The sequence below is a fragment of the Artemia sp. Qi Xiang Cuo genome, chromosome 8, assembly GCF_049724085.1.
Source record: "Artemia sp. Qi Xiang Cuo chromosome 8, ASM4972408v1, whole genome shotgun sequence".
Classification (NCBI taxonomy): domain Eukaryota; kingdom Metazoa; phylum Arthropoda; class Branchiopoda; order Anostraca; family Artemiidae; genus Artemia; species Artemia sp. Qi Xiang Cuo.
This window is the reverse complement of record NC_142801.1, coordinates 57814697-57826427: the sequence shown is the minus strand read 5'-3', so window position 1 is coordinate 57826427 and position 11731 is coordinate 57814697. Positions and strand designations below refer to the sequence as shown.

The following is an 11731-nucleotide window of genomic DNA, read 5'->3' as shown; positions in this document are numbered from 1 at the left end:
TTCTTTCTTTTCCCCCCTTCAGTCAGAGCTCAAGATACTTGGGAATTGGATAGAAAGATCTCGATCAAAAGAAAGTCGATAGTTTGTTAGGAAATACTACTAATGAATTTCATGAGAATATGCTCTCTTTCTAAGGTTTCTCAATGTTTTCCTTCGTTAGAAAAAGCCTTAGAAATAACTAATTCAATCTCTTTTGAACACATTGTTGCTGAATGATCTAAAAAAGATGACCAAGGATTGCTAGTTTAAAAAAATACTAAAACTCAGAATTTAAAATTATAAATACTAACTAAACAGTAGAACATAGTTTCGAATTCTATTTAGAAATATATTTAACCGTTGATGTATATTCTGTCAATTTTAAGCCTGTAGCTTTCAAATTTAAAAAATTTATTCAAGTTTGAAGCTTCGATCGGTTCTTCGTGGTAGGCACAGGGATCTACCCAGGGGTTCGTTGGTCAATTAGGGAAAAATCCCTAATTTTTCTGAATTTCCAGACACTTTTCATTCAAATTATTAAATAAAATTGTTTTTATTAGGCCCCCCCCCCCACAAGAAAATATGTACGTACCCAGGTCGACAACCAACTGTTTTCTGGTTTCTTAAAGTTCTATGGCGCTGAAAAAAAATCTCTTTTATCAGTAATGTTTTATTCATAATATAAATATTGTTTTCTAGCTTGTTTTTCAGTTGAATAGAACTTCTATAATTTTGGCCATAAAACATTATTTAGAAGTTTATTAAATTATTTATAGCTTATAATTGTTATATTTGGAGTTTTTAAAAATCTATTTATAAATTATCGTTAATTTGTAAAAAATTACCTCCAGTACCATTCATAATAAGATTTAGATAAATTTCAGAGCTAGCTTTCTCCGTGATGTATCCATGTCTTATTATGAGTAGGTCCAGTCTTAGCAGGGCCGTTCAAAGGGGTGACTGGGGTAAGCTGCCCTGGGTGCCGTATCTCAGGGGAGGGGGTGCCGTGGATGGGGCTTCTAGGTTTTTTTTATGTTTGAGTCCGGCGGGGGGGGGGAGGATGCCGTAATTAATTTTGCCCCTGGTGCCCCCATCCCTAGGAACGGCTTGGAGTGTTTGCTAAATCTTATTGTGAATGGAATTATATTGTGATTTTTATGGCCCATTCACGAAAAAATCAGCAAATGGTGAAATCTGGCTAACGTTGGCCCCTTTCATTGTAAGACTTAGCTAAATTCCAGAGCCAGCTTTCACGTGCATTTAGCTAATTATTATCATTTATATGTTAGGCGTTAGTTTAGTCTTATCATTGTCTGAATCTAAATATCTGGGCTGTATTGTAGTCACTTGTGGGTAAAATTCAAATTCTGCACGACTTCATTGCCAATAACGTATCGATTAAGTAATTTGGTTAGTTGAGCTATGCACAAATTTCATGAGTAATTTTGTGCGTAATTTTGGATCATAAATCAGAGTGAATATTTAAAGTATAGAATGTGGAATAAAAAAAATGAATACTTGGAACAGCAGTTTACCAAGGCGTATAGTGTATCTTATGAAAAATACAAAGGCATAGTTTTAGTTGAAACAAAGGAGTAAATTAGTATTTATATAGGCTTTTCAGCTGGTTTTTTGCCACTCATTTTTTTATCATTTTATCATTATTATATTTTTATCAGCTTTTTGAAAGTTCTAGTGCCCTTTTACCATATTGTGGCACCAATCTACGATTTTGCCCCAAATAGGACCAACCTGCAGTCGACCGAAAATTCTGGGGTACAAGCGTGGCGTTAAAATTAAGAAAGACCAAATATCATTTTATTATAATTATCAACAGGTATCACTCGTGCGGTCTGAGCATAAAGCTTATTATGAATAGGCCTTTAGATGACTAGATGGGTCTCAGGTAAGACTGAGGCCTGAATCGTTTAAACATAGTATGGATGCTATAAGACATTTAATTTTTTCCTAATCTAAAGCTAAATGTGGTATTACCTAAACCTAAATCTATTTGTGAAGTGGGCTTTAGGTGACTGAAACTGGTATTAAAAAGCCGAAAGAACTTCGTCTAACCTTTTTTAAACTTTTTCTAATAGTTTTAGAAATATTAGAGCCTGATCTGCTTAAATAAGCCACATGGAATTTTGTTTTTTCCCGGGGGGTGAAAAGCCTTTTTCTTTCTTGGCCTCGTTTACAATTCCGGTAAGACTTCCGAGGAGGCGAAAATTGGTAGACAAAGAAGGTAAACTGTGTATACAGATTGTTCTGCTTACTTTCAGTCTCGACCTAACGTGATTATTTATCCTGATCAATCCTTATTAATATGACCAGCAGCAGATCCAAAAATGTAGGAACGGGGGGGGGGGAGGGTGTGGCTCGTAACAAAAATTCCCATGCTAAAGAAAATCTAACGTACCTTACTGATATTGAAAGTTGCAGACCTCTGCTTCTATCCGTCATTTAGCTGCCTCTTCTGTAAACTACAAACTGTATTTATGCAAACACTATCAATATTATAAAACAAATTATCGCCTCCTATTTCCACTATCAGCAAATCTAGCAATAACAATTTCTACCCTTATGGTAATATCACGGTAAACATGAAGAAGGGAAAGTCTAGTGATTCTTTCTTCTGTCATTTTATTTCGTAGCCACGTTTTTAATTTCCTCAAGGTGGAAAAACTTCGTTCAAAAGACGCCACGCTGACAGGTAGGGCCCTGAGGATCTGCAAGAGAGCGCTGAAATATTCAAAATAATATCAGCATCGCAGTTCTGTTTCTGTGAAGTTTCTCCTAGTGTTTCAGGTAATCTATCTGTGCATATATTGCTTTCTCTCAGACGAAGCTACCCAGTTTTTCATATTGTTGATTCCCCGGTCAGGGCATATTCACAAACTGATTGGGAGGGGAACCCGATTAATGACCAGTATCGCACTGACAAGTCATGAACTGTACCAACGAAAAAATACTGAGGTTAAAAATGTCCAGCGTTTCTAGGGAAAACGACTTTCTAAGTTGACCGACTTTCTATGACCAGTATCGCACTGACAAGTCATGAATTGTAGTAACGAATTGTTTTTTTTTTCGTTTTCGTACAATTTATTGACAAGAAAATACTGAGGTTAAAAATGTCCAGCGTTTCTATGGAGAAACGACTTTCTAAGTTGACCAACTTTCTATGACCAGTATCGCACTGACAAGTCATGAATTGTAGTAACAAATTGTTTTTTTTTTTCGTTTTCATACAATTTATTGACAAGAAAATACTGAGGTTAAAAATGTCCAGCTTTTCTATGGAAAACGACTTTCTAAGTTGACCGACTTTCTATTACCAGTATCGCACTGACAAGTCATGAATTGTAGTAACGAATTGTTTTTTTTTTCGTTTTCGTACAATTTATTGACAAGAAAATACTGAGTTTAAAAATGTCCAGCGTTTCTATGGAGAAACGACTTTCTAAGTTCGAAATGATCTGTGTCCAGCAGAAGATCCGTTTTCACTCTCCCGATGCTTGACTAGTAGCTGGGTAAGAAGCTCCTTAACGTGGCTTGCTGCAGACGCAAGGTCCAAGCTCTTCTGCTAAAAATAGCTGATTGAGCGGTAAAATCAGGCCAGATACGTTGCTAAGAGAATAAATGGTTATTATCAGATCGGAGGATGCGACAGCAGTCAATAAGGATTTTGTTGAAATTTTGCATCCTGCCCAGCCCCTGATGATCTAAAGAGGTTCCACGATTTTAGGCAACTCTATCAAGAACGGCATTGAGGAGTCATTCATTCCAATCCGGTGCGCTTCACACGTGCCAGCTGTGCTGTCTTTATTCTGGTTAACATGTAATTGCACTTTGCAGAAGCACCAAAAAAAGCAACAATTTTTTTTACTCCAATGGAGTTTCTAACACTCTGTGTTGGTGCTGTTTTTAACATAGAAAGATTTAGAGCATGGTTGAAACATAGGTAACACAGGGAGTATTTTGCTACATTTTGACCTTTTACAGAACCACAGTGTTCTAAAACCATCATAGCACATCCATTAGTACCTATACCCACACAATTCTCCAAGTATACCCTGAGAGGTCGAAGAAAATCAAATACAAAACACAACATTCTCAAGTGATCTCCTTTAACGATCGGTTTGAAGTTTACTGCTGTCTGAGCAACATGTTTCCTGTAGGTCTAAAATCCAAAGAAATCTTCTCGTCTTCGTGCAATTTTTTATTGTAGCAAAGGGCAACATTTAGTTGTAACTTGTGTGATACGTCTGTTGTTTCATCAACAACCACATCGTAGAAGTTGGCAGTATGAACTAAAACAAGGATTTCTTAGGGATTTCTTTGACAAAACACTAAATTAAATTATTCTGCGCTGTTTTGCTTATACAAGTAACATTTGCACTTGATCCTTCCTAATGTTGTTATAAAGTGATGTCGCCACTATTGGCACGGTACCTAAAAAGTTCTCGAAAGTGGCATTCGTTTGTCAATGGGTCCTTTTCTGCCAATAATTCTCCATCATCTCTATGGTCACGAAGAGCAATGTTCTGTCGACCCAAAATAAGAATTGATTCTGTAGTTGTCTTCAGTCTCGCTTTGTTTTCTTGGACTTGCTGACTATGTTCTTCGTTTACAAGGCTTAACATTTTGGTTTCGGAGTTATTATATTTTAGAAGGAAATGTTTGCCTGCGTAAACTTGCGGTGATACTGATTATTTTCATAAGACACCAAATCGCCGGCTTTTCCACTCAGCTTAGCAAAAATCACGAGGTGCTTCTTTATCAACTTTTGCAATTAATTGGAGCCTCCAACCCCTTGGACGTTAAACAAGACGCAATATTGGTAGACTAAGATCCTCATCTTATTTGAAAATAGTAGTCAATGAAATTCTTCCAAGGGAGTACGACTGAAAAATCTCTTTTCGTCCCTGCCCTGTTTTTTGCGAACTTAATAGGGAAAGCTGAAGTTAGACGGCAGAATCAACTGGTTTTGAAGCAATTGATATTGCGTACAATCATTCAGTTTTTCAATTCTATCAATTTAGCTTCCGATATTATTTTTGTAGAAAGTGGTTATATGTCGATGTTTTTTTTAGGCTTGGTGCTACACACTCCAATTGATGCTAACAAATCACGCATAATATCACTATTTGTCACAGCGCTGGAATGCTGTGACCATTTGTCACAATACTGAAACTCCCATTATTTCTATCTTTAGTTACACCGCCCACCCGCCTAGCTTTTGAACCAAAAAAGTTGGCGAGAGTTCTCTGCTGTCTTCGCTTCGACATCATAACCAATTTTTTCCCAAAAATTATCCAAAAAATTTATACTTCTCAAATCCTTGTAGAATCTGGATAAAATGGCTTGTAAGCTCGGAAACACTCTTGACCATTCCCTAAAGACTTAAGGCAAACAGACCAAGTACTGTCAAATCCTTTTCAATTCCTTTCCACAGAAATCTAGTGATAGAACTTTTTGCCAGCGCCAAGGGGGGCGGTTGACCCCCTCCCTCTTGGATCTGCTACTTAATACAACCTCTAAGGTATGGGCAAAATTTTGCTTGAAAGGCTGCATCAATCTTTAAGCGAATCTCAATATTGCCAATTCAATAACCTTCTGTGAATAAACAGTCCAGAATTTTTCGATCCCTAGAGATTGTCTATATTGTCAGAAATTTATTGTGACAAACTTTTGTTTTAGCTCATCTAAAGCTAGACTTGGCATTAACTATATCAAAATTTCGGTGTGAATGGGCCTTTATGTGACTAGATCTGGTTTTGAAATTCCATATCCGAACGATTTGTGTTGCGTCCACTTAGAAGTGCAATTCTAGCTATATTTTTTTCGTGAACTTTGTTGTCATGGATATGGTATAGAAAGATTGAGAAATGGGAATCGAATAGAAAGAACTAATGGAATGAAAGTTGATATTTTGTTAGGAAAGATTACAAATGAATTTCACTTTTCATGACTATTATCTGTAAGATTCCTCAATATACTGCTTTGTTACAAAAAATCTTCCATAATTTGTAACGAAAACCTTCTAAATTTGATTTAGAAGGTAGAAAAGCATCAGTGAATAGTACTAACAGTACTTAAATACTCGATATATATGGAATGGACACATTTTTCTCTCTGGGTGGTTCCTAAAAATTTCGAACGCTTCATAGTTTTGTTCCCCCAAGTTCGTCTTTTCCTTGAATTCAAATATTTTGGGGCCCAAATACCCCTCTCTCTTGTGTTTGATCAGTTATTAAGGTTAAGCACCTCAAATATCTTTCATTTAAGGAAGAAAGATGACCCTGGATAACTGTTATAATGTTTTTTGTAAACATTTTTGACAAGTGTTTGAAACTGAATTCTCAGTCTGATTTATTATTGTTTAAATGGTACTTGTCCATTATTCAGAAAACACCAATAATTTTGTTCGCAATGTCAGACAATAACAGGTTTATTGCTGTCTGTGCTCGGAGACAATTACCTTCGGCTCAGTGGAAAACTACATTATAGCCATATTTTAATTAAATATTTAGTTGGTATTTTGGTTTGGTTATTTTAGGTTACATTTTACATGCAGGCCCGCTATACTTAACCCCAACCCCCCCTGATGTGCAAATATACAGCCCATATTATATATATCCTATTTATCTCCCAAGTGCCTCAGTTGTTTCAACCCATGTACCTGTAAATTGAATCAACTTGGCTGTTTTCTGAATAATGGACAGGTATCATTTAAATTGCTCACCATAAAACCCCAATTCTTAGGCTGATTTATTATGATTTAAAGTGCTCGCCTCAAAATATTATATGTTGTTCTTTTGGTCCTAAACGGCCGGATATTGATTTGTAAAATCGATCGGTGAATAATTTGAGTTCAACCAGTTAAAGGACTTTATTTCAATTCAATTTTTCAATTCAATTAATGGATTTTTTTTCTCTATCTTGAGCTAGATCTTGACGATTGTGAATGACCAGTTTAGTTATGTCAGTTCCCACAATATTTTCTGTTTTTTAACTTTTGTAATGCAAGACTTCACTAAATAAAAAAAAACTTTATAAATTTCAACTAAGCTTCTCTTGCATACAGATTTAGGTAATAATTTGAAGGAGGAAAAGCCTGCTTTAAAACTCAATAAGCTGTGAAAGAAGTTCTTATGCCTACTAAAGAAGAACAAACAAAAAAAGTTTTGTTTTATTGTCTTTGAAGTGAACTTTAATCTTTTCAAGGCACATGAGAAAATATTTGTTGGGGGAGGGGGAGGATTCAGTTCTTTAAAATAGTAGATGAGATGTGGAGCAATATCGGTTGATATTAGACAGCCATCCGGGCCAAAGGAAAAATATATAGTCCCCGCATGAGGTGGGAAGATGTCATAAGAACAGATTTAAATGAAATTGAACTTTACAGGAGGGTGTTAAGAGTGAAGCTTTGAATCAATTGGGGTGGAAGAGGAGCGCGCACAGATGAATTGGCTCAAGGTGGCTTGGTGCCATAGCAAGTTGTTATTAGCAGTTATTCTTTCTATGCAGTTCCTAAACATCCCGGGATTTGTACCATTTGTTTTTAATTTCACATTCTATTTGAATTTGAAAACTATAAGGCGATATTTCCTCCTTCTCGAAAAGGAGAAGGAAGAAACTATCTTCCTCCTTCTCACCCTTATGTTGTTTTAGGTAGGTACTTATTTTAGCTGTCTAGGAGTTCTCTATTTTAAGAAGAAAAATAACACTGAAAGATTTTTTGAACCTCTTAATCCATTAAAACTCCTTAGAACGTTCATCCTTGAAGCCTTTAAGTCAGCGTGTCTTGTCAGTTTTCATATCTTCTGACTTGGTATACTAATAACTTCATAAACGGGCTATTTGATTTTTCTTGACATTAAATCTAGTCAAAAATTGAAATTATCTTTGCCCGAAGTTCTTTAACAGTTTAAATACCAAGGGCCATCAAAATAAAAACATTTTCCCCATGGACTATCTTAGGTAAATTATTTCATAGACCTCACTGCCTTTCCGTCTACAGAATTTGGCAAATGAAAGTATAGTGGAAATATTCAAATATAGTGGAAACATTTTTATTCAAAAATATAGTGGAAATATTGTGTAAAGGGGCATAATGTTTTAAACAAAGCAATGGATAAAACACAAAAAAGACGATGAACTTTAATAAATAAAGAAGTCTGAATATTTTGGCCTCATGTCCTGAAGCCTTTATCAACTAAAACATAAAATTGCTAAGAAAGGAAGAAAACCAGGACAAATAACAGCCAGTGAAAAAATTGAAAAATTACGCAAATATTTCGGTCAAGACCTCTGCTTGACTGTCCTCGGTGTACCGAGGACGGTCAAACGGAGGTCTTGAGCGAAATATTTGCGTAATTTTTCAATTTTTACACTGGCTGTTTTTGTCCTTGTTTTATTCATTTCTTAGCGATTTTATGTTTTATCATGATTAGCCAGTGTGGTCTCAGAAATTATTTACCTTTATCAACGAAAAAAAAATGAACTAAGCTAAATTAAAGAAAGCATATAATAGAAGAGTAAACATAAAGATATAAAAAACTCGCATCTTAATAACTTCCAATATAACCATGCAAATAGCACGGATACGCACAACAGAATAATAAGTTTGGTTTATTCCAACTGTACCAGAGACAACATGCCAGTACAATATTTTACTTCTATGACGTCTGGCTGTATTTTCCAGATCTTAGGCAATTTTATCCATGGCCTCCACTTTACACCTTTTTGATTCACATTTTAATGCTTTCTCCACTTCCTTTACATTCCTCTTATTTTTCTATGACCTATCACTCAAATAATTCTTGTTCAGACCACTCCTCCTCTATAATTAACATAAAGCATTTTCACTAATCTTCCTGCGTTTCTAACTTTCTTGCCAAAGACACCATCAGTGACTTCACACTATTTCATGCATCTTCTCCGTTTTTAAGGACACCCTAGACGGCCAATCATTTTGATCAAATGCTTCCGTCAATCAATTGATTAAAGCATGATTGACCGTCTAGGAACCAATTGAGTTATTCAAACTTTCTATCAATCACCATCAACGCTTGACTCAAGCGTCAAACAGGTTCCTAGACGGTCAATCATGCTTTAATCAATTGATTGACGGAAGCTTTTGATCAAAATGATTGGCCGTCTAGGGTGTTCTTTAAATTTTAAACGCTCAACTGTTCGTGAAAAGTTTCTCTCAAATTATCCTCCTGGGATCTACCAACGTCATAGGTTCGTGGAAGGTAGTACCCTGCCTCAATTTCGACTTTAAATTAACCCTAGACACTACAGAATGGTGATCTTTGCATTTATCATCAATAAGAGCACTCCTATATACCCTAGTATCTTGTATCGATGCCGCTAATCTTCTGTGTATAGTAACTTAGTCCATAAGTTTATCTGTCTTACCGTCATGTGAATACCATGTTAACTTACGGGTCATTTTATTACCAAATGCTGTATTGGTTGTAACTAGATTGCTATACATACAATATTGCAGCAGTTGTAAGTAAAATTCATCTGAGTCAATACTATCTCCATCAGTTGGTTCTACACGGGTATATACTACTATAATTGTTATCCTGCTCTTTTTATAAAAAGGGCAACTATTTTTTGAAAAGAAAAATCCACAATCCCACAAAACTAAAAAAATCTTAAAATACAAGTTGTAACATTAAATATCATTTCAAAGCAAATAACAGATAGATTTATAAACAAAATACAAATAAAGCCCCACTGTTTTGTCATTTGCATAACGGCAAGTTAGGCTTGTAAAAACTTTTTTTAGTAACACTTATCTTGTTTTAAATCGTCCGTAGTTTGTATTCACAACAGCTTTAATTAAAAGTTTCTAAGACTTATTTCTAATAAAGGAAAAAATTGGGAAATATTTACGAAAGAGAGCCGAGTCACAAAAACCGAACTTCATTGGTATTCTTTCATAACAGAATATCGACCATCTTTCAGTGGGGATATTGTCATCCTATTTCCGAAATTCAATAGTTTCCTTAATTATAGATTAAAGTATCATAGACATTGAATATGAATGGTTTAGACTGATAAAATGGAAACTATTAGAACCACATGTATCTTAAAAAATGATGCAAAATAGGGAATAGAAAATAGGGAATTTAAATGGTATATGTCGCCCTTTTAATTATGTGAGGTACATTAAAAGTGGCGTGTGTCTCTTTTATTTTCGTAATGGTATGAGATATGACAATTCTTACCGCGCCATTCGTTTCCTCATGCTAAGTTTACCCACGACACATACATAGTTCATTTTCCATTAAAATGGCATATGTCGCCCTTTTATAATTATCACAACCGAATCATAGGCAGCGCAATAGCGCTGCCTAAGTAAAGAAAGATGTTGGCACGATGTATTATTTTTGGTTTCTTTCTTTCTTTTAGACCAGGGCACTTCGTATCGAAGGAGTTGTCGTAGAAACTTCAAAAAGGGCTCATTGAATTGGAAATTGGAAGGGCTTGTGCCCTTTTTAATAGCCGAAAGTCTTGGAAGGCAACTAACACCCTTCCATGCCCACCATTTCCCCAAACGCACCCAATCAATGTTTTTAGATAGCCATTTTGTTCAACGTAGTTGAAAGATCTGGAAATTATATCTTTGAGAAGGGCACTCCCCCGACAGCCCTCAGGACAAGGGTTATAAGTTATGCCCTGGGGGCATATAAGGTTTTTATAGAAAGCGTTTTCGTAAAAACTTCAAAAAGGGTTCATTCGATCGGAAATTCAAAGGGCTAATGTCCATTTTGATAGTCGAATGTGATTAGAGGGCAACTAACCCCCCTCTCATGCCCACCATTTCCCCAAACACATATAATCAAAATTTTGAGATAGACATTTTGTTCAACATAGTAGAAAGTTCTGGAAATTAGTTCTTTGATGATGTCAGTCCCCTCACAGCCCTCAGGGCAAGGGTTGTAAGTTATGCTCTGGGGGCATAAGATTTCTATAGTAAGTGTTGTCATAAAAACTTTAAAAAGGGCTCATTTGATTGGAAATTGAAAGGACCAGTACCCCTTTTAATAGTTGAAAGTGATTGGAGGGCAACTAGCCCCCCCCCCCCCTCTCACGCTCACCATTACCCCAAATGCATGCAATCAAAACTTTGAGATAGCCATTTTGTTCAACGTAGTTAAATGTTCTGGAAATTATGTTGAGGATGATAAACTCCCCCCATTCCTCAGGGCAAAGGTTGTAAGTTATGCCCTGGGGGCATATAAGGTTTTCATAGATAGCGTTGTCGTAGATATTTCAAAAAGACTCATTTCATTGGAAATTCAAGGGGCTAGTGCCTTTTTTAATAGCCAAAAGTAATTGGAGAGCAACTAACCCCCCTCTCACACCCATCATTTCCCCAAACACATCCAATCAAAATTTTGAATAGCCATTTTGTTCAACATAGTTAAAAGTTCTGGAAATTATGTCTTTGAAGATGACAAAACCCCCGCATCCGTCAGGGCAAGTTATGCGCTGGGGATATATAAGGTTTTTATAGATAGCGTTGTTGTAGAAACTTCAAAAATGGCTAGTGCCGTTTTTAAAAGTTGAAAATGATTGGAGCGCAACAAACCCCCCTCTCACGCCCACCATTTTCCCAAACACATCCAATAAAAATTTTGAGATAGTCATTTTGTTTAATGTAGTTAAAAGTTCTGGAAATTAGGTCTTTGAGGATGAACCCCTCAGCCCTCAGGGCAAGGGTTGTAATTTA

General features: G+C 36.0%; 1 protein-coding gene across 2 annotated transcripts in view; it reads left to right on the top strand.

Moving 5' to 3' along the window:
- Positions 1-11731, top strand: part of LOC148949605 (SUZ RNA-binding domain-containing) — a 158919-nt gene that overhangs the window by 57891 nt on the left and 89297 nt on the right. The gene's annotated exons all lie outside the window — the stretch shown is intronic.